Source organism: Scyliorhinus torazame, chromosome 20 (assembly GCF_047496885.1).
Source record: "Scyliorhinus torazame isolate Kashiwa2021f chromosome 20, sScyTor2.1, whole genome shotgun sequence".
Taxonomy (NCBI): Eukaryota; Metazoa; Chordata; class Chondrichthyes; order Carcharhiniformes; family Scyliorhinidae; genus Scyliorhinus; species Scyliorhinus torazame.
The window spans coordinates 11,601,277-11,628,725 of NC_092726.1; the positions used below are offsets into that span (position 1 = coordinate 11,601,277).

At 50.8% G+C, this 27,449-nt stretch overlaps 1 long non-coding RNA gene across 1 annotated transcript; it reads right to left on the reverse strand.

Moving 5' to 3' along the window:
• Positions 1 to 19,331: 19,331 nt before the first annotated feature.
• LOC140396737 (uncharacterized) lies at positions 19,332 to 26,932 on the reverse strand. Its single transcript, XR_011936608.1, has 3 exons — positions 26,396 to 26,932; positions 23,949 to 24,175; positions 19,332 to 21,682 (listed from the first exon to the last, which is right to left on the reverse strand). It is a non-coding gene; the product is annotated as an uncharacterized lncRNA (long non-coding RNA).
• Between the last annotated feature and the right edge of the window lie 517 nt (positions 26,933 to 27,449).

A 27,449-nucleotide genomic window follows, 5' to 3' on the forward strand; every position in this document is an offset into this window, starting at 1 on the left:
AGAGTCACAGGACCGGCAATTAGTTTTAACAAGAAGGAAAAGATATTTATTCAACATGAAAAAATTGGATTATAATACAATACTCCTTTATCCCCTCCCCTTAGTTTAACAATTGCATGGGGGCGGCACAGTAGCACAGTGGTTAGCACTGCTGCCTCATTGTGCCGGGGATCTGGATTTGACCCCGGGTCACTGTCCATGCGGAATTTGTACATTCTCCCCGTGCCTGCTTGGGTCTCACTCCCACAAACCCAAAGATGTGCAGGGTAGGTGGATTGGCTTGGGTAGGGTGCTCTTTCCAAGAGCCGGTGCAGACTCGATGGGCCGAATGGCCTCCTTCTGCACTGCAAATTCTATGGCCACGCTAAATTGCCCCTTAATTGGAAAACAAATTGGCTACTTTAAATTTTAAAAGAAGTTTTACAGTTGCAGATTATGGGATTAACATGGATTACAAAATACACCTTAAGGTACACTGGTCTCAGGGACACACAAAGTCCCTTTTAAACACACAAGGTGAATGTGGGAAGACACACTCCTCTCTGAATCCAAGTGTATGTCTGTTGATTTCTCCTCAAAATCCTTCCAGATTATTCTTATACTGTGAGCCAGCTTGTCTCACTGAACTCCGGCTTCCACACCAGTGATTTCAAGTCACACTTCAAAATCTTCTTTTAAATGATGCTTATCCTCTGCTGCTTCTATCCAGGTTTTACTTTCAGATTTTACACGCACCCCCTTTCAGGCTTCCTTTTTTGCACAAACCCCGAGGTCCAGCCACTGTTTTCAACAATTATTTCAAATAATGTCTCCGAAACCAAAGTAATCAGCACTACTGCAGATATCTTTCTGGCCACTCAGGATCCAATGCCTTTTCAAGTCTCTGTGACTTCGCTGTTCCGGTCCCCAGCTTCCTCTGTTCCATTAACTCCAGACTTCTTGGAAACCTCTCTTCATTTCTCTAGTTTTAACAAGTTGAACTTCAGATTTCCGACATCTGTTTTCTTAATCATTACTGCATAGTATGGCTTTTCTTGTAGCAAGACTAAGAAGGATGTTCCCTCTTTAGCCTTCTAAAACCACTTCCGGCAGAGCTCCCACAATCATTTCTAGCAGGGCTGTGAGAACTGTCTTCTCTCACTACCTATCCCCAACTGCTCTGGCTTCCAGTTAAAAATCGGAACAAAGGAAAGCCCTTCTGCTTGGAAAAGCAATGAATTACTTCGATCTACCCTTCATGCCGTAACACTGTCTAAGCACAATAGAATCCCTCTTGGGATTGAAACCAACCCCCACATACACAAACACTTTTGACCAGCATGAATACAACTATGCGTTTTACCCTTCTCGGCAGAGAAACATGAAATTAAATCTACTAAAAACTGAAGCTTATTTGTAATGTTTACCAATACCAATATAAATCCTTTGAAACTATCTTTATTTTCCGAACACTAATGAGATAGTTGATGCATTGGTTTTAATTTTCCAAAATCTCCTAGGTACAGAGAAGATTCCACTAATTTGGGAGATAGAAAATGTAATAGAAAGTTACAGGAAGGAAACTACAGGCCAGTTAGCCTAACGACTGTCATATGAAAATGTTCAAAGCCGGGCCACCCAGTGGTGCAGTGGTTAGCACTTCTGCATCACAGCGTCGAGGACCTGGGTTCCATCCCGGCCCCGGGTCACTGTCCGTGTGGAGTTTGCACTTTCTCTCCGTGTCTGCATGGGTTTCACCCCCATAACCCAAAGATATGCAGGTTAGGTGGTTGGCCAGGCTACATTGCCCCTTAATTGGAAAGAAATAACTTTTTTTTAAATAATATTTTTATTCAGGTTTTTTAACAACACAATTTTTTTCCCCCTTACAAATAATAAACCCCCCCCCATAACAAAATAATGCAAATTCTCCCTGAGCAAGATATATACATGGCAAGATGGTATATTTACAGAGCTTTATACACTGGCTCTCGCCCATTCGTGCCAGTTTCCCCCACCCTCCATGTTATCCCCCGCTCATCCGTCCCCTCCAGCAATCTCTCGTTCCCCCTGCACCCCCCCTCCCCCACCGCCCCCAGGGTTGCTGCTGCTGACCGAACTTCCTCTAACGCTCCGCGAGGTATTCCAGGAACAGTTGCCACCGCCTGTAGAACCCTTGTGCAGACCCTCTCAAAGCAAACTTAATTCTCTTCAATTTTATGAACCCCGCCATGTCGTTTATCCAGGCCTCCAGGCTAGGGGGCTTCGCCTCCTTCCATAATAGCAAGACCGTTCGCCGGGCTACTAGGGACGCAAAGGCCAGAATTCTGGACTCTTTCGCCTCCTGTACTCCCGGCTCATCCACTACTCCAAATATTGCTAGCCCCCAGCTTGGCTTGACCAGGACTTTCACCACCTGAGAGATTACTCCCGCCACTCCTCTCCAGAACCCCTCCAATGCCGGGCATGACCAAAACATATGGACATGGTTCGCCGGGCTCCCTGAACATCTTTCACATCTATCCTCTACTCCAAAGAACCTACTCAGCCTTGCCCTCGTCAAATGCGCTCTGTGAACCACCTTAAATTGTATCAGACTAAGCCTGGCACACGAGGAGGAGGTATTAACCCTGCCCAGGGCATCAGCCCATAGCCCTTCCTCAATCTCCTCCCCCAGCTCCTCCTCCCATTTACCTTTCAATTCTTCTACTAGCGCTTCCCCCTCTACTTTCATCTCTTGGTATATTTCCGACACCTTGCCCTCCCCGACCCATACCCCCGAGATCACCCTGTCTTGAACTTCTTGTGCCGGGAGCAACGGAAATTCCCTCACCTGTTGCCTCGCAAAAGCCCTCGTCTGCATATATCTAAATGCGTTTCCCGGGGGTAACTCAAATTTCTCCTCCAGTGCCCCTAGGCTCGCAAATGTCCCATCAATGAACAGGTCCCCCATTCTTCTAATCCCCGCCCGATGCCAGCCTTGGAATCAGATCCTTAGCGTTGCCGCCACCACTGGGCTTGTGGTGTGTTTTGTCGGCGAGAGCGGCAGCGGTGCGGTTACCAACGCTCCCAGGCTCGTTCCTTTACAGGACACCATCTCCATCCTCTTCCATGCCGCCCCCTCTCCCTCCATGACCCACTTGCGGATCATCGCCACGTTTGCTGCCCAGTAGTAACTCTCTAGGTTTGCCCTCCTCGGTCCCTGTTGAGTTCCAAGAACCCTCTTCTAACCCTCGGTGTCTTATTTGCCCACACATACCCCATAATACTCCTACCTACTTTCTTGAAAAAGCCCTTGGTGATCACGATGGGGAGGCACTGAAACACGAACAAAAACCTCGGAAGGACCACCATTTTGACCGACTGCACCCTACCCGCCAGCGAGAGCATGTCCCATCTTTTAAAATCCTCCTCCATTTGCTCCACCAACCTCGTCAAATTCAGTTTATGTAGGGCCCCCCAACTTCTGGCCACCTGTATCCCCAGGTACCGAAAACTCCTCTCCGCCCTCCTCAGCGGTAAGTCCCCTATCCCTCTTTCTTGGTCCCCTGCCTGTAATACAAAAAGCTCACTCTTCCCTACATTAAGCTTGTAGCCCGAGAACTCCCCAAACTCCTTCAGAGTTTGCATGACCTCCACCATCCCCTCTATTGGGTCCGCTACGTATAGCAGCAGGTCATCCGCGTATAGCGATACCCGATGCTCCTCTCCCCCGCGGACTATTCCCCTCCATTTCTTGGACTCCCTAAGTGATATGGCCAAGGGTTCGATCGCCAGTGCAAACAACAGGGGGGACAGGGGGCACCCCTGCCTCGTCCTTCGGTACAGCCGAAAGTACTCCGACCTCCACCAGTTTGTCACTACACTCGCCACCGGAGCGCTATAAAGGAGCTTAACCCATCTAATAAACCCTCCCCCGAACCCAAACCTGCGCAATACCCCCCAGAGGTACTCCCACTCTACTCGGTCAAAGGCTTTTTCCGCGTCCATAGCTGCCACTATCTCCGCCTCTCCCTCCTCCGATGTCACCATTATCACATTTAAGAGCCGCCGCACATTGGTATTTAACTGCCTGCCCTTTACAAATCCCGTCTGGTCCTCATGAATCACCCCCGGGACACAGTCCTCAATCCTCGTGGCCAGCACTTTTGACAACAACTTAGCGTCCACATTGAGGAGCGATATCGGCCTGTACGATCCACATTGCAGTGGATCCTTGTCTCGCTTAAGAATCAAGGAGATTGTCGCCTCCGACATTGTCTGGGGCAGGGTTCCCTCCTCTCTTGCCTCATTAAAGGTCCTCACTAGCAGCGGGGCCAGCAGGTCCACATATTTTCTATAGAACTCCACCGGGAACCCGTCCGGTCCCGGGGTCTTCCCCGCCTGCATGCTCCCCAAGCCCTTACTCAGCTCCTCCAGCCCAATTTGTGCTCCCAAACCAGCCGCCTCTTGCTCCTCCACCGTCGGGAACCCCAGCTGGTCCAGAAATCGCCTCATCCCCCCTTCCCCTCCTGGGGGCTGGGACCTGGACAGCTCTTCATAGAAGGCCATGAATACCTTATTTATTTTCGTGGCACTTCAAACCGTGGCTTCCCTTCCATCTTTGATTCCCCCTATTTCCCTCGCTGCCACCCTCTTACGGAGCTGGTGCGCCAGCATCCGACTAGCCTTTTCCCCATACTCCTAGGTCGCCCCCTGCTCCTTCCTCCATTGTGCCTCCGCCTTGCCTGTGGTCAGTAGGTCAAACTCCGTCTGGAGCCGTCGCCGTTCCCTGAGTACTCTTTCCTCCGGGGCCTCTGCGTATCTCCTGTCCACTTGCACGATCTCCCTCACTAACCTCTCCCTTTCTATGCCCTCTGTCTTCTCCCTATGAGCCCTAATGGAGATCAGCTCTCCCCTGACCACCGCCTTCAACGCCTCTCATACCACCCCCACTCGCACCTCCCCGTTGTCGTTGGCCTCCAAGTACCTTTCAATGCGCCCCCTCACCTTCCCACACACCACCTCATCAGCCAGCAGTCCTACGTCCAACCGCCACAGCGGGCGTTGGTCCCTCTCCTCTCCCAGCCCCATTTCCACCCAGTGCGGGGCATGGTCCAACACGGCTATGGCCGAATACTCCGTCCCCATCACTCTCGGAATAAGCGCCCTACCCAGAACAAATAAATCTATCCGGGAGTAAACCTTATGTACGTGGGAGAAAAAAGAAAATTCCCTAGCCTGCGGTCTTGCAAACCTCCATGGGTCCACTCCCCCCATCTGATCCATAAAACCCCTGAGCACCTTGGCCGCCGCCGGCTCCTTCCCGTCCTTGATCTGGAACGGTCCAGTGCTGGGTCCAGCACTGTATTAAAGTCCCCTCCCATTATCAGTCCTCCTACCTCCAGGTCCGGAATGCGCCCCAACATACGCTTCATAAATCCAGCATCATCCCAGTTCGGGGCGTATACATTTACCAACACCACCCTCGTTCCTTGCAGCCTACCACTCACCATCACATATCTCCCTCCATTATCCGCTACGATAGTCTTGGCCTCAAATGACACATGCTTTCCCACCAGAATTGCCACCCCTCTATTTTTCGCGTCTAATCCCGAGTGAAATACCTGTCCTACCCATCCCTTTCTTAACCTGACCTGGTCCGCCACCTTCAGGTGTGTCTCTTGGAGCATTGCCACGTCTGCCTTCAGTCCCTTCAAGTGCGCGAACACTCTAGCCCTCTTCACCGGCCCGTTCAGGCCCCTCACGTTCCATGTTATCGGCCGGATTGGAGGGACTCACACCGCCCCCCCCCCCTCGACTAGCCATCTCCTTTTCTGGGCCAGTCCCTTGTCCGCGTCTCCCTCCCTCTCCAGTCCCCCAGCTGGGGGACCCCCGTCCCAGCCACCTCTTCTGTGTCCCGTTCTCTTTCGGCCAGTGCAGCAGCAACCCTTTCCCCCCCCTTCCCCCCTACCTCCTCTCCCCCCCTCCCTCCTTCCTCTCCACCCCTTCCCTCCCTCCCCTCCCCCTCGCTAGATCCCCGTCTAGCTTTTTTGCTCCCCCCATATCCCTCCCGTAAGTCAGCTGACACCTGCTGACCCCGGCTTCCCCCGCCATCCCTTTGACCCCCCGTGTGGGAATCTCCCAATCAATATACATTCCTTCGTTCCCCTTCCCACCTTTCTTGCCGCGCGCGGTAAAGAAAACCCCGTGCTTTCCAAAGCCTGCCCCGCCCCCCCATGGCGCCTCCTGTCGTGACCTTGTCTCTCTCCCCCAGCCCATATAACATTCCCTGTGCGTGATTGACCCCCTATGTACAACAACCATCAGACTTCAACCCTCAAACACCACCCTCCCACACAAACCCTCAATTAGAGTCCAGCTTTTCAGTTAGTATAAAGGTCCACGCCTCTTCTGGCGTTTCAAAGTAGTGGTGTTGGCCATTATGTGTAACCCAAAGTCGCGCTGGCTGCAACATTCCAAATTTTACTCCTTTCCGATGCAGCACCGCTTTGGCCCGGTTGAAACCCGCTCTCCGCTTAGCGACCTCCGCGCTCCAGTCCGGGTATATTCTGATCTCCGCATTGTCCCACTTGCTGCTCCGTTCCCTCTTGGCCCATTTCAGGACCCTGGGTGAAATTCTCCGTTATCGGCGCAAAGTCCGCCGACCGGCGGCAAAAACGGTGCGAATCCCACCTGCATCACGCCGCCAGAAACGTCGCAAAGTCTCCAGCCCGGAATGGGCTAGCAGCGACGTGACGCTATCCACGCTGGCTCACGTGGTTCACGCCGTGCGGCGTCATACACGCCGCACGGCGTGACGGCTCATTAAGGACGCGCTGCTCCCCCCACCCGTCCAGAACACCCGACCGGATGGCCACCCGCCGCTCAGCCCCGAGGTTCCAGTCTCGTGACATTGAGGCGCTCCTGGACGCAGTGGAGCAGAGGAGGGAGGCCCTGTATCCCGGGCACAGCCGCAGAGTTGCCCCACGCCACAGCCGGCGTCTGTGGAGGGAGGTGGCAGAGGCCGTCACCGCTGTGGCCCTGACACCACGGACAGGCACCCAGTGCCACAAGAAGGTGAACAACCTCGTCAGAGCAGCCAGGGTGAGCCTCCCCCCCCTGCCCGATATCCATATCCCCCATATCCCCCCTCCCCCATATCCGCCTTCCCCCATTTCCCCAAGTGAATCCAGCCCTAACCTTAACCTCTGCAATACACGCACAACTGATGGCGTGCATTCATATACCTGTCCAACACTGTTGCCTTTTACCCCTGCCACCATCCCCACCCCCACAGGAGAAACGCGCACACAACACCAGGGAGCATGTGAGTACTGGAGGAGGCCCCGCTGATGAGAGGCCACTGACCGAACATGAGGGAAGGGCCCTGGAACTGGCTGGCGGACCTGAGGACCGGGAGGTTGCTGATGCAGAGGTCGGGGGCTCACCAGCAAGTGAGCCACCGACAGCCCGTCCCCATAGCCCCCCTCCCCCATATCCCCCTCCCCTATATCCCCCTCCCCCATATCACCTGATCACTGCCTGCGTGTCTAACCATGCATGCTTCATTGTGTATCGCAGGAGCAAACGTCGAGGCACCCATCCCCGCAGATGCAGACCGCCCGCATGATGCCCCTCGGAGACCACGGGGGACGGAGAGACCCGGACCCTCTGGCATGCGACGCCCGCAGGATGCCCCTCGGAGACCACGGGGGACGGAGAGACCCGGACCCTCTGGCATGCGACGCCCGCAGGATGCCCCTCGGAGACCACTGGAGATGGAGAGACCAGGACCCTCTGGCATGCGACGCCCGCAGAATGCCCCTTGGAGACCACTGGAGATGGAGAGACCCGGACCCTCTGGCATGCGACGCCCGCACGATGTCCCTCGGACACCACTGGAGATGGAGAGACCTGGAACAACAGGGAGATGACGCCCCCGTCTCGTGTGGGTGCGACTACGCAGGCGTGTGCCACCCAGCGATGAGAGGGGCAGCCACAGGCCCCCGTCACAGCAGAGCCACGAAACCACTACCCAGGACACCACTACCCAGGACACCACTACCCAGGACACCCCTACCCAGGAAACTGAAATACAGGAGTGACACAGATTGGATGGGCGGAGACGAACTGCCACCCCAAAGTGGCATGGACTCAGAGTGGGACGATGCGCATGACACAACGCCACTGCTGTCACCAACACCCTCCACCATCGCAGAGACGCTCACCTCGGTTGGGCACTTTAGTGATGAGGCGTCTGGTGCACTCACTGGTGCGCACAACACAGCCGTCCCGGTACAGTAGGTGGAGGTAGGAGCAGCAGAGGGGCCGGGCGGTCGGAGGGCAGCCCAGCCCAAGCGAACATCTGCCGCCAAGATGGATCCCGGGTTCCTGGAGTTACCACACCCACCCATAGGTCCGATGCAACCACCGAACCAGAGACGAGCGAAGAGGGTGACGGCCGGCTTACGGTGGCTGCAGTCGCAGGTGGAGGAGTCCACCCGCGTCCAGGAGCTGGCAGTGGTGCCGGTCATGCGTGCCATCCAGGCCGACACCGCACGGGTGGCGTCCGCGGCGGAGGCAATGGGTGCGACGGTGTCAGACATGGGGAACGGTTTGCGAGGCCTGGGGCTTTCCGTGCAGGCGGCGTCTGTGGCCCAGGACATGGCTGCCCTCTCACAGGAGGCCATGAGCCAGCGGCAGATGGCAGAGGTGCTCAACGCCATGGCCCAGTCTCAACAGCCCATAGCCCAGTCTCTGCAGTCCATAGCCCAGTCTCTGCAGGACATGGCCCAGTCTCAGCAGGCCATGGCCCAGTCTCAGCAAGCCATCGCTGAGGGCATCGGCGCCATTGCCCATGTGCGAGCCGGCGTCGCACAGTCACAGACAGGGTTTGCCAATCCCCTGAGCTCCATGGCTGCAAACCTGCAGACCCCTGTCGATACCAGCACTGGCCTCCAGGACTGGCAGCGCCAGATGTCGGGGGGGCGTCGGATGGCCAGTCCGTTCGCATCCCCACCCATGTAGAGGCCTGGGGGCCATCGGGCACCCCGAGGGAGGAGGAGGTGCTGTGGTCCGTCCCATGTCCCCCTGTAGGGGAGGTCCCGGAACACCACGGACTCCCCCCCTTCCGTCCCAGGTGCATCGGGTGGGCAACCGGCAGGACAGGCTGGCAGTTCGCCATCCCAGTCGCCCGAGCCGCAGCCTGGACCATCTAGGCCAGGACGCCCCAGGAAACGGCCGCCAAAGGGATCCCGTGTCAGAGGGCAGGAATCACAGGAGTCCACCTCCAGTTCTGCTGTACCGTCTGGGGAACCACGTAGACGTAGTCATAGGGTCCGTAAGGCCAAACAATTAGACACTGAGTAAGTTGGCACAGGTGCAGGGCACAGATGAGTTTTAGGGGCTAGGGCACGTGCATGAACTCCTTTCGTTATTAAAGTCAATGTTACACCTACAGAAGCTGCCTTTGTGCTCTGTCCAAAGCGTGCGGGGGTGTCATGTACGTTGAGCGCAACTGTGTGTGTGAGGGGTGGTCTTACCTCAGCCCCAGGTGAGTCTGCCCCCTTCCCCCTGGGCCACCATCAACATCCCCCCGGGCAGAGGACGGGACCGTGCGCTGCAGTGTCACAGCCGCATGCAGGGATGGTCCGGGTGGATGGTGGTACTGTGGCCATGGGTCAGACATAGTCCAACGATGTGGAGCCAGGAGCTCATCGCAGGGCGGGTTGTCATCATCCTCCATGGCCTGCAATAGACACGCGTCCACCGGCAACTGTGTGAGCCCGGCTGTTGTGCCGCAGGTGGATCGGCAATGGGGGAGTGGTGTGCATGCGGGTGGGGTGGGTGGGGTTGGGGAGGGGGGTGAGGGTGCTGGGTGGGTGGGGGGTGTGGGTGGTCGGCTGTTGCCATGGTGTGCGGTCTGTGGCCATACTACCCGATTCCCACGCCCATCTAGTCAGTGAAGCGGGCGGCTATCAGCCTGTCCCGTGCCCGCTGGCCCAGCCGGTAACGCTGGACAGCCACCCGCCCGTGTCTATCCCGTCTGCCCTGACCATTGCCCCCATCCCCCTCATCTGGGGAGGACTACGCCTCTTCCTGCTGCTCCTCCACTCCGCCCTCCTCTGCCTGCGGCACATCGCCCCTCTGCTGGGCTATATTGTGCAGGACGCAGCACACCACAATGATGCGGCCGACCCTATCTGACCGATACTGGAGGGCGCCCCAGAGAGGTCCAGGCACCTGAAACGCATCTTCAGCATGCCAAAGTACCTCACTATAACTCCCCTTGTCGCTACATGGGCATCATTGTAGCGGTTCTCCGCCTCATTGCGTGGCCTCCGTATAGGTGTCATCAGCCCCTGTCGCCCAGCAACCAGCCCCTCAGCCGGGGATGGCGTCCCTCGTACATGCCGGTGATGTATGACCGCGACAACATGTATGAGTCGTGTACACTGCCCGGGTAACGGGCGCAGATGTGCAGGATCATCATGCGGTGGTCGCAGACCACCTGTATGTTCATCGAATAGGTCCCCTTCCTATTGGTGAACTGTTATCTGCAGGTGGCCGCACGGCGACGTGCATCCCATCAATCGCGCCCTGGACAATGGGGAACCCGGCCACGGCAGAGAAGTCCACGGCCCGGGCATCTTGGCTGGCCCGGTCCACAGGGAAGCGGATGTAGCGGTGCGCCATGGCATATCGGGCGTCTGTCACTGCCCAGATGCACCGGTGCACCGATGTCTGCGATATGCCGGACAGGTCCCCACTCGGTGCCTGGAATGACCCTGTTGCATAAAAGTTCAGGGCCACCGTAACCTTGACGGACACGGGGAGAGGGTGTCCCCTGCCAGTGCCACGCAGTGACAGGTGTGCCAGCAGGTGGCAGATGTGTGCCACGGTTTCCCGCCTCATCCGGAGTCTCCTCCTGCATTCCCGGTCCGTGAGGTCATGGTATGACTGCCGGGGCCGGTACACATGGGGCGCCCTCGGGTGCCTCCGTTGCCGTGGGGCTGCTACGTCCTCCTCCCCCTCCTCGTCCTGTCGGTCAGGTGTCCCTCCAGCCTGGTCGGCTGCTGCCTGCCCCTCTGCGGCAGAATGCGCCACCTCTCTGGCAAGCTCCTCCTCATCCAGGGCAACATGGACATTAGCGGCTGCCGCCACGGCGGCCAACATCGCTGGCTGATCGGAAAACATGATGGCCTGGGGGGGGGGGGGGGGCAGGGGAACGACGGCATGTCATCATTGCCCATACCCCCTCCTCCCCCCCAGCCAGGTGGCATGGACCGCATCGGTCCGACTGTTGGGAGGCTGGCACCTGGCCAGGTGGACCAACTCACTTGCCCCCCCACCCCACGTCCCTCCCCGGCACGGACCGTCCCCTCATTCCCCTCCCTGGCACGGACCCCATCCCCTTCCCCGGCACGGACCTCATCGTCCTCCCCGGCACGGACCCCATCCTCTTCCCCAGCACGGACCCCATCCCCCTCCCCGGCACGGACCCCATCCCCCTCCCCGGCACGGACCCCATCCTCCTCCCCAGCACGGACCCCATCCCCCTCCCCGGCATGGACCCCAACCTCCTCCCCGGCACGGACCCCATCCCCCTCCCCGGCACGGACCCCATCCTCCTCCCCGGCACGGACCCCATCCTCCTCCCCGGCACTCACCCCCCCTCCCGGCACTCCCATGGAGCCCAGCCCACTCTAACCACCCCCCCCCCCCCGCCGCACACACACACACACACAAAACCCTACACACACCTCTCCCCCACACATTCAGACTGCGGCCACGCCATCGCCTCTCCAGCGGCCAACCCCCCAGGCCGTCACCCACCTCCATGCTGGTCGGCGTGAACCTTGAGCACTGGTTGACGCCGATTGAAAGGTGGTTTGATTTACGCCGACGTGACCCGTCATCACGTCGGCGGGACTTCGCCCCATCCGGACGGGAGAATATCGGCAGCCCCAAAATCCTTTGCCTTGCGCCCACCCGTGCCATTCTCAGAGGTGTGCGGCGCCATTGACGCCCCGCCGACTTTTCTCCCTTCGGAGACTTCGGCGGGCGGCGGAATTCACGGCGGCCAACCCCCCAGCGGGTCGGAGAATCTCGCCCCCTCTCTCTGTCCGTATCCGGTGAAATCTCACCACCATCGCCCTTGGCGGCTCATTTGCCTTGGGCTTCCTCGCAAGCACTCGGTGCGCCCCATCCAGCTCCAGCAATCCCGGAGGGGCCTCCACACCCATCAGCGTCCCGATCATTGTGCCCGCATATGCCGCGGCATCGGCCCCCTCCACTCCTTCTGGGAGACCCAGGATCCTCAAGTTGTATCTCCTCGACCTATTCTCCAGGTCTTCCGAGTCTTCCTGCCCACGTCTTGTGCAGCGCCTCGTGCCGCTCCACTTTCTCCGCCAGGCCCACGAGCTCATCGTCGTTCACGGTCACTTTTTCCTGGACCTCCTGGATCTTCACCTCTTGGGCTTTCTGGGTTGCTCCAAGTCCTTCAATTATCGCCAGCATAGGCGCCACCATCTCCTTGCGCGTCTCCTCAAAGCAGCGCTTGATGAACTCCTGCATCTCTTCTTTGTCTGTTGGCGCTGCCATTTTGTTTTTTTTCCCCTTCTTCTCTCGCTGCTCCAGGGCCGCTTTTTTTGCCGTTTCGCTGCGGGTCCGATCCATACAGGTTGGTTGGGGACCTTTCTTCTTCCTTCCCCACGGGTTGGATTTAAAAAAAATGCCGTTGGGGCTCTGTTAGCGGGCCCGAAAGTCCGTTTTCGCGGGAGCTGCCGAATCGCGCGGCTTAGCTCCGCAACCCGGAAGTCCGGAAAGAAATAACTGGGTACTCTAAATTTATAACAAAATGTTCAAAGCCATTAGTAAAGCTACCATGGCAGGACATTTGGAAAATTTCAGGGCAATCAGGTAGAGGCTTTGTAAAAGGGAAATCGTGTTTAACCAATTTACTGGAGTTCTTTGAAGGAATCACATGTGCTGTAGATGAAAAATGAAAATGAAAAAAAAGGGGAAAAGGGGAAATGGTGGATGTAACGTACTCAAATTCCCAGAAGGCATTTGAAAAGGTGCCACATCAAAGATTACGGCGTAAAATAAAAATTGATGGTGTAGAGAATAACATATTGGCATGCATTGAAGATTGGCTCACGAGCAGAGAATTGGCATAAATGGGTCTTTTTCTGGTTGGCAGGATGTAATGAGTGGTATGCCACATGGATCAGTGCTGGGGCCTCAACATATTAAAATTTATATAAATTACTTGAATGAAGGGACTGAAGGGTTGCTAATTTTGATGACCACACGAAGATCGATATTAAAGTAAATTGTGAAGAGACTCTAAAGGGACATCGATAGGTTAATTGAGTGGGCAAAAATTCAGCAAATGGACAAAATGTGGACAAATGTGAAATAGTCAATTTTGGTAGGAAGAGTAAAAGAGAAGCTTATTATTTAAATGGTGAGAGATTGCAGATCTGAGGTGCAGAGGGATCTGGGTGTCCCACTGCATGAATCACAAAAGGTGAGTATACAGTTACATCAAGCAATTCGAAAACCTGAGAGAATGTTATAAGTTATTGCGAAGGGAATTGAGTGCAAAAGTCAGGAAGTTATGCTTCAGTAAAACAGGACATTTCGAAGATTGTGTATAATACTGGTTTCCTTAATTAAGAACCAAGGCATAAATGCATTAGAAGCAGTTCAGAGAAGGTTTATTGGACTAATGTCACTTCTGGGCAGGTTGTCTTATTGGGAAAAGTTGGAGAGGTTACGTTTGTATCCACCAGAGACTAGGTTGAGAAGGGAAAGAGGTGACTTGATCAAAACCTTTAAGATCCTGAGGGTAATGAGGGGTAGATGTGGAGCAGATGTTTCCTCTGGTCAGAGATTCTGGAACTAGGAGGTCACTATTTAAAAATAAGGGGCGCGATTCTCCGCTCCCGCACCGGTTTGGAGAATCGCCTGGCGCGCCATTATTCCCCGCGACGCCGGTCCGACGCCCTCCCGCGATGCACCCAAGCGGCAGGAACAGCCCCGTTGGGTTCTGCGCGGTGCAGGCCGGAGAATCGCCCGGGACACCCAAAATGGCGATTCTCCGCTACACCCGATAATCTCCGGCCTGGATGGGCCAAGCGGCCTGCCCAAAGCGATGGCTTCCCGCCGGCGCCATCCACACCTGGTCGCTGCTGGCGGGAACAGCGCAGGAACGCTGGGGGGGTGGGCAGCCTGTGGGCAGGCAAGGGGGGTTCTTTCACCGGGGTTGCACTCAAAAGGGGTCTGGCCCGCGATCAGTGCCCACCGATCGGCGGGCCGGCCTCTCTGAAGGAGGACCTCCTTTCCTCCGCCGCCCCGCAAGATCCATCCGACATCTTCTTGTGGGGAGGCCTCGGGGAGGACAGCAACCACGCAAACGCGGGTTGGCGCCAGCCAACCCGCGCAAGCGCGGGTGATGCCAGTTAGGCGGCGGATGACGTGGCACCGCTTTTATGCGGCGCCAATGCCTGGCGCGCGCTGACGACGCTGCTTTAGCGACACGCCCCCCCCCCGAGTTTCCCGCGGCCCCGATCCTAGCCCATTTTCGGGCCCTGAATCGGTCAAGATCGGGGCCGTTTCGTGCCGTTGTGAACCTCGATGGTGTTCACGACGGCGTGGGCACTTAGTCGCGGGAGTGGAGAATCGCGCCCAAGGGGTTTCCTCACTTAAGACTTATGAGGAGAATTTCTCTCAGAGGGTCATGAGTCTTTAGAACTCTCTTCCTCAAAAGGCAGTGAAAGCAGTCTTTGAATAATTTTAACTCAAAGCGAGATCGATTCTTGATTAACAAGGGGATGAAAGGTTATTGAAGGGTGTGCAGAATGTGAGGTTGAGGTGACAATCAGATAATCCATGATCTTAGTGAATGACAGAGCAGTCTCGAGGGGTGGGTGGCCTACTCCTGCTCCTAATTTGTATGTGCAAAAATCATTTAAAATCTGTGCCCTCGCATTCGCAATCCTTTTAGGAGCAGGAACAGTTTCTCCCAATCTAGTTTGGCCTGCCTTCTCATGAGCGGCCCCTGAGTAAATGGGTTCCTCAGGCAGGGTTTCCTTTCAAAAGGATAATGTACCTATTTTCTTTTTGGTTTTGTTTTGTCTACTCATCCCCAGAGCCACGCCAATTGAGAAATATTGTCCATTCTTAATTGCCTTTGAAGTGGTGGTCAGCTGCCTTTTTGAATGACGGCAGACAATGTGGTGTGGGTACACCCACCGTGCTTTTGAAACCATGAAACTGTTATTGATTGTCATAAAAAGACAGCTGCTTCACGAATGTCCTTCAGGGAAGAAAATCTGCCGTCCAAACCCGGTCTGGCCTACATGTGACTCCAGATCCACAGCAATGTGATTCACTCTTAAATGGCCTTTGAAATAACCTGGCAAGCCATTCAGTTCAAGGGCAATAAATGCCGGTCCAGACAGCGATGCCCACATCCCATGAACTGCAGAGTCTGCACATTCTCCCCGTGTCTGCGTGGGTTTCCTCCCACAGTCCAAAGATGAAATGAAATGAAAATCGCTTATTGTCACAAGTAGGCCCCTAGTCGCCACATTCCGGCGCCTGTTCGGGGAGATGTGCAGATAAGGTGGATTGGCCATGCTGAATTGCCCTTAGGTTAGGTGGGGTTGCTGGGTTACGGGATAGGGTGGAGGTGTGGGCTTAGGTAGGGTGCTCTGTCCAATAACCGGTGCAGACTCGATGGGCCGAATGGCCTCCTTCTGGACTGTAAATTCTATGATTCTATCTATGATTAAAAAAGAAGGGTTCAAGGATTTTGACCCAGTTCCAAATCAGGATGATGGCTTTGAGGGTAACTTGCAATTGGTGGTATTCCCATGCATTTGCTGCCCTCATCTCTCCAGTGGCAGAGGTTGGATGTTTGGAAGGTGCTAAGGTGCAACAATCCACCTTCAATGTGGCACACATTGAGAGGATGTTCAGGAAAGGGGGTGACAGTCACCACTATCACTCTCTGATATTGCTCACTTCCTTGACTCTTTGCAGCTCTGTTGATGCCCTGTGCTTTGGGACCTGGCCCAGACATGGGTTTCTGAAAGCAAAGTTGTAAAGTGACACACATGACAATCATAATGAGACAATAAACCTGACCATTACAGAGTACAAAGGGACTCAATCAATTCCTGGTCTGCAGGTGTTGAAGGAAAATAGGTACACTTTCCGATTGAAGAATCTTTACTAGTTTCCATTCAGCCACGATCCTTACTGGTGTCAGCTGTTTAGTTGGTAGCACTTCTGCCTCAGAGCCGGAAGCTTGTGCATTCAAGTCCCACTCAGAGTAAAAAGCTCAATAATCTCGGCCAACATTCCCAAGTGCAGCAGTGAGGGGTTGCTGTACTGCTGAATGGGCTGTCTTTCAGATACGATATTCAACTAAGGGCGTAAATGTTCCCATAGCACAATTCAAAGAAAAGCAGAATTGCTGATTGTCATGTTCTGGCCGAAGTGAATGATGAACTACAGAACATGTAGTTTCAATTAATTTATTATAGAACAAACTTCCTGGTAAGATAACTAGGATAACTTAACAAATAACTAACACAAAACAACTTTGGTGGAACAACTGCAAATACATCTATCTCCCAGCACGATCAACTCCTAACTCCCAGATCACATGGTGGTGTGATGGATTTACAATGCCGCCTAGTGGTCGGAGATCATGCATAAAATTATGTACAAACTCCCTGGTAGCCCGGCAGAGGATTTTGTTACTGTGGAAGGATGTGAAGCCCCCTAGCGTGGAAGCCTGGATTAATGACATGGCAGGGTTCATCAAGCTGGAGAGGATAAAGTTTGCCTTGTGAGGGTCTGTGCAAGGGTTCTTCAGGCGGTAGCAACCGTTCCTAGATTTTCTTGCGGAGCATTAGGAGGAGGTCAGCAGCAACCCGGGGGGGGGGGGGGGGGGCGGTTCTTCTGGGGTGGCGTTTGGGTTAGGGTGGGGTGTTTCCCTATTTGTGTATTTATTGTTATATGGGGGGTTATTGTAGTTTGGGGAAATACTATGTAATTCTTACGGGTGTGTTCTTATGTTCTTGTTTCTTTTTTCTGTAGGGGGGGGTTTGTTGAAAAGCTGTTGAAAATTTGAATAAAGATATTGTAAAAATTATGTACAAACTTACATTATGCATATCATCACACTGATAACTAATATTTACATCTCAATCAACAATCACCAAAACCGATGAACTGGTCATGATCACAGACCACAATCAGTAATAATAAACAACAACACCTCCACAATAGTCCTCAATACCGGGGCCCCGCAAGGCTGCGTACTTAGCCCCCTACTATACTCCCTCTACACACGACTGCAGGGCAAAGTTTGGTTCCAACTCCATCTACAAGTTTGCTGACGATACGACCATAGTGGGACGGATCTCGAATAACGACGAGTCAGGATACAGGAGGGAGATAGAGAACATAGTGGAGTGGTGCAGTGACAACAGTCTATCCCTCAATGCCAGCAACACTAAAAAGCTGGTAATTGACTTCAGGAAGCAAAGTACTGTATACACCTCTGTCAGCATCAACGGGGCCGAGGTGGAGATGGTTAGCAGTGAATTCCGAGGGGTACACATCTCCAAAAATCTGTCCTGGTCCACCCACGTCGACGCTACCACCAAGAAAGCACAACAGCGCCTATATGGCCTCATGAAACTAAGGAAATTCGGCATGTCCACATTAGCTCTTACCAACTTTTACAGATGTACCACAGAAAGCATCCTATCTGGCTGCATCACAGCCTGGTATGGCAACTGCTTGGCCGAAGACCGCAAGAAATTTCAGAGAGTCGTGAACACAGCCCAGTCCATCGTACAAACCTGCCTCCCATCCATTGACTCCATCGACACCTCACGCTGCCTGGGGAAAGCAGGCAACATAATCAAAGACCCCCCCCCCCCCCAATCCGGCTTACTCACTCTTCCAACTTCTTCCATTGGGCAGGAGATACAAAAGTCTGAGAACACGCACGAACAGACTCAAAAACAGCTTCTTCCCCGCTTTTACCAGACTCCGAAACAACCCTCTGATGGACTGACCTCATGAACACTATACCCCTGTATGCTTCATCCGATACCGGTGTTCTGTAGTTACATTGTGTACCTTGTGTTGTCCTATTATGTATTTTCTTTTATTTCCTTTTCTTTTCATGTACTTAATGATCTGTTGAGCTGCTCACAGAAAAATACTTTTCACTGTACCTTGATACACGTGACAATAAACAAAATCCAATCCAATCCAAATGATCACACTGCTGTTGTGGAAGCTTGCTGTGTGTGATGGGATATTTAACAGACCCAATACTGTTATGGAAAACTCATAGCTTTCAAAACGCAACTGCATAAATAAATCCTTGAAGGAAAAAACATTGTGGGGAGACAGGAAAGAGCAGAGAGAGTGGGGCAAGCTGCATTGCTCGAAGAAAAATCTTGCAAGATTGAGGGGCCTAATTGCCTCCTCCTGCGTTGTACTGCTAAATGCTGCTGGAACTGGCAGGGAGCAATCACTCAGCAAATCAGCCATGATCTCATTGAATGGTGAAACTGGCTTCAGGGATTGAATGTTCCTTCGAGGACTATGTTTCTGACAGTGCAACACTCCCTTGGTACTACACTGGAGATAACTGCCAAGATTTAGGAGCTCACATTCCCTAGTTCAAGGCTAGTTCAAATCTCTAACCAGCAAAAGCCTGTGGACAGACTGTTGAAGGGATTGCCAGGGGAGGAACAAGGGGATTTATAGCAAGATCCAGCATGGCCAAAAGCCTCTGTGTCTCCAAGTACTACTGAGCTGTGGGGTTCTCTCAACCTGCTCAACTCTATAGAGCTCTGCTCAGCCAATACCAGGGAGGCGGGAGGATTTAAAATATGTTTATTCCTCTTGAGATCTGCCAGCTAAGTTAGTTTATTGATATTTTTGCTTGAGTAGTCATTACAGCTGGTGCAAAATGCAAGCCAAGTTGGAGAGACAGCTGTTGAATGCTGCCTGCCAATTGCAGGTCAGGGTTTGCATCAGTTTCACACATTCAAATGGAGGGACAAATATTGCCTGGAATAAATTTCCAAGCAGCTTATTTTTTTAAAACATGTTTCCAATTAAGGGGTAATTTAGTGTGGCCAATTCACCTCCCCTGCACATCTTTGGATTTGTGGGGCTGAGACCCACGCAGACATGGGAAGAATGTGCAAACTCCACACGGACTGTGACCCGGGACCGGAATCGAACCCGGGTCCTCGGCACCATGAGGCAACAGTGCTAACCACTGCGCCATCTTGCCACCCTTCCAAGCAGTCTGTTGTTGGTTGGTTAGTCTTGCCGCCTTTCAAGAGTACTGGGAGTGTGCAACCTTCTCCTCTATTCAATCTCAAATCGTACAATTTGAGTTTGGCTGCTATCTATCCAGGAAGCCGTCTGGCGTAGTGGGTATCGTCTCTGCCTCTGGGCCAGAAGGTCTAGGTTTATGTCCTATCCCTGGACTTGGAGGCCAAGGAGGGTGTGTCAATAATGTGGCCTTCCAACACACGCTAATGGCAAGCAGTAAGAGGAGAGACTCATGGTCAGCCGTGCTTGATGCAGAGTGAAACAGGTTGGCAACCTGTTTCAGGAAAAACCTCGCTATGGGGACAGGTGGAAGTCTGCCTTGTGCATCATTAGGTGCAGGAACAGAAACAACAGACGATCTATCCTGTATGGCACATTCCATTCTCTGAAAAGAGAGCCCCACAGAGTCGCCTTCATTAACCCCTCTCTCACCCCTTTTCCTCCTGCTTGCTCACTTTATTGTAATCTCTCATTTCCATCAGATAAATTAGAACTCAGGTCAAGAACTGTTGGAACCTACTTTTCCTCTCTCAGTGAAAATATATTACCAGCATAGTCTCATATGAATTCAAGCCTTTCTTACCATCTCGTTGTTCCTTATGACGATCAAAATAAAAATCAACAATCTTTACGTCCTGTAGACTGCTTATTCTCTTCATTTCAAGTCAGGTAAATAACTTCTCATTTTTCTCCAAAGTGGCAAAGTAGACATTACTTAAATTCCCCATGTGGAAGCTTGGAATGGAATCCAGCCCTCAGGGGCAGTAATCCAACAACTGACCCAGGCAGCTCTGCAAGCCTCCAGGGTAGTGTTTACCAACATCAGTGCAATTGAATCTGGTGACTGCAGCCACACTTGCCACTTTACTGAAGGTAACACTGCAAGGAAGTGCCTAAATGATTTTCATTGTTCTATTTGTCCAGGCAGCACTTGGAGCTTTGATCTGGTGATGCGTCCGGTTTCAGCTGGTTGAGCCACAGCAGTCTCTCTCTGAATGCATTTGGGCATCCCAAACACTAACCACTGCACTTAAATGTTCTGTTCTGAGATAAATATGATGTGTGCTAGTATGCACACGACTGGATAAACATTATACATTGGTACATTTCACAATAGCTTCCATGATGGACTCTCCAATGTGTTGCTGTGTTTTCCTGCTGGTCAGAATCAGGCCAAAGAGAAAAATTTAAATCAAGCTGCTGGCTTTTCAAATTCAAATCATCCAACTTTTCTCCACAAGCCTTGTCAACTGCAATGGCAGCCTGCCAGTCTAATTGACCCTGAACCTTCATCAAATCTTTCAAAAGTAGTTGGACCAGGAGACAAGCATCAAATCATGGCTACATGGCAAAGTCACAGTGGATTACACATTAAGTCATGAACCCTTTGAAGATGCTGATGAATGCAGATTGCAATCTCCAAATGTAAGACAGCACTATCTGTATGGAATCATGGCTGGAAAAGCTGAACTGTGATGCACAAGCATTTTACTTTCATGACGTCAACAGAATCAACCCCTATCATCGAAAAGCCTGGGCTGGATTTCAAGAAAGAGTGCATTAGGGCGACAAGCTAAAATTGGGGTCTGTAAATTAAGGCTTGTAATGTGTTTAAGATACAGGTTGATTCTCTGTTACCTTCACTTCTGTATATAGTGAATGCACCTGAGTGGGTAATTCAGGAATGCTCCAATATCAGGAGTCACTCAGTTCACTTCAATACTTGGAAAAATTCCAAATCCTGTTTCCAACCTTTCATAATGACACACCATTGCTTTGTCTAATCTGATTCAGACAATCAATTGAAATTGAAAATTGCTTATTGTCACAAGTAGGCTTCAAATGAAGTTACTGTGCAAAGCCCCTAGTCGCCACATTCCGGCGCCTGTTCGGGGAGGCTGGTACGGGAATTGAACCATGCTGCTGGCCTGCCTTGGTCTGCTTTCAAAGCCAGCGATTTAGCCCTGTGCTAAACCAGCCCCTGGTTCTACATCTGTTGTCACACCAACACACCCCAGGCACTTCTTTCGTGAAAACACAAAAACATATCCACAATAAGCATGACTATCCCAAGAATGGAACTTTGATTAGACCGGCGTCGTCTCAACTCAGTTCACTGGTAAGACTCCATTCCAGAAGTGCAATCACGGTGAGAATGGCCCAACTGAAGCAATGCATTCAATTCCATTTACTCTCTAGTTCCTTGTTCCTGGGCAGTGTGTTGGTCTCAAGGTCTCTTGCCTTGTAATTTCAATTCCCAACCTCCAGATTTATTTATCAACGTCACAAAAGTCAAGTGAGCTACCTCCACTCAATGCCTTCAGTGTACAATCTGCAAAGAGAACAAAGAAAATTGCAGTCTTCAAATGAAGAAGGGTAGTAGAATAGAATGCAAAAGAAAACACATTTGCTGTCTTTCTCCTTAAGCTTCACCATTTATTTTGATTACAGAACTCATCACCAGGAAAATGGAAAAGTTTACCTCCTCCTTTCTACATCCAGCTCCTTGGCGAGATTGTTGCAAACATTAACACCAGAGTCCATATATGTACATGAAGGACACTCAGTTCCAAAGAATTCCTTTAGTACAGAAGGAGGCCATTCAGCCCATTGAGTCTGAACTGACCCTCTGAAAGAGCACGCTATCTGGGCCCACTCCCCCACCCGATCCCTATGACGCGCACATTGATTATGACCAATCCACCCAACCTGCACATCTTTGGACTGTGGCAGGAAACCAGAGCACCAGAGGAAACTCACGCAGACACGGGGAGAACATGAAAACTGCACACAGACAGTCGAACCTGGAGCTTTGAGGCAGCAGTGCTAACACTGTGCCACCATGCCATTTCATATCTTCTCTGAACCCTTCCCTTGTTTCTAATTTATCAAGAAATTTCCTTCAACCAGTGATTAAGATGGAAATGACCACCTCTGGTCCCTGCCACAAACTCCAGTGTCTAGCCATCTCTCTCCCGCATCAGTGCCTGACACAAGGAATATTACATGTTGGAAACACAGTAACCAACAAAAACAGGCAGGGCACAGACTGGAAACAGGGTCCAGCTGTGCAGGGTGAGGACTTTCTGGAGTACAAGGGGTCCAGTCCATCTTTTTTAGCTGAACCACTTGGCAACAAGAAAAGCAGGCTTATATGATGAAGTATTCTGACTGAAGTACTGGTGATCAGGAATGGAGCGATTAGTTTAAAAAAGAGCCAGATTGCATGCATTCACAGTAATAAGGGCACAGGTGTTCCATCCAGCCACAGTACATCTCCAGGTTCTGTAGACGTGCAGAAGAATAGTTTCAATGCCAATGTCAGGCAGAAAGATCCAATTCTGTGCAGCAGTCTTCTGCACTGGATACACAGTGCACAGTTAATCAACCATCTCATCAGGATCAGCAAACTGTCCATAGAAAACCCACAGCCACGGAATGGCCACAGCGCACAGGCCCAGTGTCTCTTCTTGGACAGTACCTCCCAAACCCATAAACGCTACCATTGACAAGAAGGGAAGCAACGTCTGGGTACACCACCATCTCCAATTTACACAACACATGTCACCATATCTGCATGGTCACTTGGACATAATTTTGTAAACCAAAGGTTGTAAGAGGTAACAGCATTAATTATTAGAGGAGCTGTATTTATGAGCAAACACTGAACAGGATGTGGGTTTTCATTTTGAGAAAATAAGTCAAAGGTGTGATCTGCTAGATCTTTAGCATTGTGAAAGGCTCAATAGGTTTGCTGCAGAAAGATGCTGCCCTAAGCAGGTGAATCCAGAATTGAGGGCTATAAATATAAGACGGTTACTGCAGAGATTTCATGAGAAACCTCTTCACCCATACAATGGTTAGAATATGGACCTCACTGCCACAGGGAGTGCTTGAGGTGAATAGCGTAGGCATATTCAACAGAAAGTTAGATAAACGCAATGAAGAAGAACGGAACAGAAGGATATGTTCATGGGATTTAAAGGAAAAAAGCTGACCTTTATCCAACGCCTTTCACAATGCTGAAAGCTAATGAGGTAGTTTTGAAGTGTAGCCAATGTTGGATTGGAGGAAACACTGCAGCCAATTTATACACAGCAAGCTCCCAGATACAGCAATTTGCTAATGACCAGCATGGACGTATTGAGATGTATGATAGAAACAATATGGTGGATTCAGTAATTCGACTATCTGGCGCTCTTTGGATATAATCCAAGGCTAAGGGAATGACTATTATTTTTTGGAGCTGTTTAAACAGTACTGGAGGAGAAATCTTGTATTCCATGGCTTTACTCAATCAGCTCATTCATTCATTTATTATTTTCCCCATCTCTTAATAAAAACTGGTGCGTGAGCATATGTGATTTCCCATCGTTATCACAGAAGTGAAATTCACTGGGAAACCCATTTTCTTGGTAATATACATGTCAGCGGTTCATAAAGGTTCATTGTTCACCTGGGGAATGCTATCTCAGATCACAGTGTGAACACGGTCACAGTTTGGTCAGCACTGTGTGTTTTGGATGCAAGACAAGACTTGTGAATGAGCTTGGATACCAACATCCTTGTCTCTTAGCACATTGTCTTTCATGGCCTACCTGTCCTTCCAGCATTTTTTGCACAGCTCCACTGTTGGCTCAAAGGGTGCAGCACAGACAGAATTTCTACTTCTGGTTGTAATCCATTGCTTGAAAATGCATGTATGCACAGGTACTGAGAGAAGATGGATCTGTCTCAGTTGTGACGCAGCACATGGTCAAAGAGGCTGTTTATATTTGCTTTCTGCACACACGCAAAGCACAAAGTACCTGAAGGCGAGCAGCACCTGTGAAATCAAAATCCAATGCAACAGTTAGCCACTTTAGGTAACAAAGGAAGAAAAAGCATAAAAGTTACTTCTGTTTGAGCAAATAACAGGAACAGGACTAAATCAAAGCTCATGACCACTATTTGCTTATGGAGACACAGCAGCTTCTGTCTATCTTTGGAGCTTAGGAAATCGAAGCAGTAAAGCTTCCAAATGGCATTCCAATCTGGATTTGACAGATGATACTTTGATGCTCACCGAACCTGTCCTTTTAACGCCACAGTTCAGGTGTGTCAACTGGTTTGAAACAAGTTAATTCAGGCAGCTGTAGCCACGCATCACCCCAAGGCAGGAAGCTGACTTTTAACTGATTTGATTTTGATTTTTTGTTATTTGATTTGATTTATTGTCAAGTGTACCGAAGTACAGTGAAAAGTAGTTTTCTGCGGCCGAGGGAACGTACACAGTACGTACACAGTAGACAAAAGAATAATCAACAGAGAATATTGACAAATGGTACATCAACAGTGATTGGTTACAGTGCAGAACATGGGGCCAAACAAAGCAAATACATGAGCAAGAGCAGCATAGGGCATCGTGAATAATGTTCTTACAGAGAACAGATCAGTCAGGGGGGGTGGGGGGGGGGGGGGAGTCATTGAGGAGTCTAGTAGCTGTGGGGAAGAAGCTGTTCCTATGTCTGGATGTGCGAGTCTTCAGACTTTTGTACCTTCTGCCTGATGGAAGGGTCTGGAAGAAGGCAATGCCTGGGTGGGAGGGGTCTCTGATAATGCTGTCTGCCTTCCCGAGGCAGCTGGAGGAGTATACAGAATCAATGTGAGGGTGGCAAGCTTGTGTGATGCATTGGGCTGAGTTCCCCACACTCTGGAGTTTCTTGCGATCTTGGACCGAGCAGTTGCCATACCAGGCTGTGATGCAGCCGGATAGGATGCTCTCTATCACACATCTGTAGAAGTTTGCTCAATCATTTCAGGCTCTGATCAATATCTATCCTCCGTTTTGGGAAGAAATGTGATATCTGTAGCATAACAAACCTATGCTTGGTGTTTATTGGACAAAGGGGATTTGGTGGATGTGCTGGACTTAGATTTTCAGGAGACATTTGATATCGTGCCACGTCAAAGGTTATTGTTGAAAATAAAAGCTCATGGTGTAGGGGGTATTGCCATGGATTGAAGATTAACTACGAGGAAACAAAAAGTAGACAAGGTTGGCAAGATGCAACAAGTGACTGGGGTCTTAACTATTTATAATTTACACAAAAAAAAATTACAATCTACATATCAATGATTTGGATGAAAGGACCAAAGGTTTTGGCTGCTAAATTTGACGATTACACGAAGATAGTTCGGAAAGTAAGCTGTGAAGAAGACATAAGGAAGTGAAAAAGGGATATTGATAGGTTCAGTGAGTGGGAAAAGATTTGGCAAATGAAGTATAATGTTGGGAAAACGTGAAATTGGCAGAAAGAGTAAAAACAAGCATATCATCTCAATGGTGAGAGGTTCTCGAGTTTTGAGATGCAGAGGGATCTGGGTGTTCTAGTGCATGAATCGCGAAAGGTGAACATGTCGGTGTACCAAGTAATTGTGAAATCTGATAGAATGTATTATTGTGAGGGGAATGGAATAAAAAAGTGGGAAAATTCATTTCAGTTATACAGGATATTGCGGAGGCCACAGTTGAGTACTGCGTACAGTTTTGGTATCCTTATTTCAGGAAAGACGGAAATGCACTGAAAGCAGTTCAGAAAAGGTTGATTGACTGGAGTGGGAGGGTTGTCTCATGAAGAAAGGTTGGACAGACTAGGTTTGTATCTGCTGGAGTTTAGAAAGGTGGTGGAAGCAGAGTCTTTGAATATTTTAAGGCAGAGCGAGATAGATTCTTGTTAACCAAGGAGGTGAAGGTTTTTCAACCAAGAGGGTGAAAGTTTTTTGGGGGGGTTGCGGAAATGTGTTGAGATTCCAATCAGATAAGCCCTGATCTTAATGAACGGCAGAGCAGGCTCAAGGGACAGATTCCTGCTCCTAATTCGCATGTTCATAAATTGCTCTTAGTTTGCTACATGTCATCAGAGACTGCACTTCCAAGAAACGTTTTATTGTCTGATAGGTACTTTGGCAGATTCTGAGGTCAGGCAAGGAGAAATCACTGATTGCCATAAAAACCTATTTGATTCACTAATGTTCTTTAAAGAAAGAAATCTGCTATTCTTACCTGGTCTGGTCTACAAATGACTCCAGATCCACAGCAATGTGGTTGACTTTTAACTGCCCCTCTGAAATGGCCCAGCAAGCCATTCATTTCAATGGCAACTAGTGATGGGACAACAGATTCTGGCCGTGTCAGCGACGCTCACATCCCATAAGAATAAATGAAAAAATAAATTTCAGTTATCCCGTGGTGCATTGTTGGCAAGGGGTAGTCAGTGACTTGTCAAAGCAACAAGCTTGTCTTCGGGGCAGAGATGCATTACACAACCAATAATAAGAGGGTAATAGGAGGAGGCAAAAGATTATTTTCTGAAACAATCAACACACCATCTGTTACCTGCTGTGACCGCAGCATGTCCCAGACTGTATGTGCTGAAGTGTAGTCACTGCAGTAATGTGGGAAACACGGTAGCCATATTGCACACAGCAGGTTCCCACAAACACTGATGTGATCGGGACCAGCTGAACGGTTTTCATGGCGCTAGTTAAAGGCATGTTGGTCAGGACACCTCTCCTTCTTTCAAATAGCACCGGGGACCTGTAAAGTGCACCCGAGAGGGTTTAATGTCTCATTCAAAAGGCTGCATGGTTAACAATGCCGCACGCAACTATCAACAAGGGGCACTGAATCCTAACCCAGCTGTTTTTCCCCCACATGGTTGTTTAGACACTGGATGGAAGTCCAAACGCACAAAGCAGCAGCATTTATAATATGTCAGGATGCAATCTGCAAACCACTCATTCACTAAAATATTCCAAATACTTTCACTTGTGGCTTTAAAAAACATTTCCAGAGCTTAAAAAAGAACAAATAACATGCAAGGAATCAGGGACATACTTTGTCTCCAGTGAACTTGAAACCTGAACCATCACTTCAACCTGAGCCAGCACTTGAACAAAGAGTCTTGCAACACAGGCCTTCATGGAACAAGGATCCACTCCTGGTGCATTCCAAATACCACTTCTTACAAGGTTGCTTGAAATTGCTGCATTTAACTCGAAAATGGCTAGTCACCCCTTAAATTTACCAAATTCAGGTATCAATTTAACATGAGATC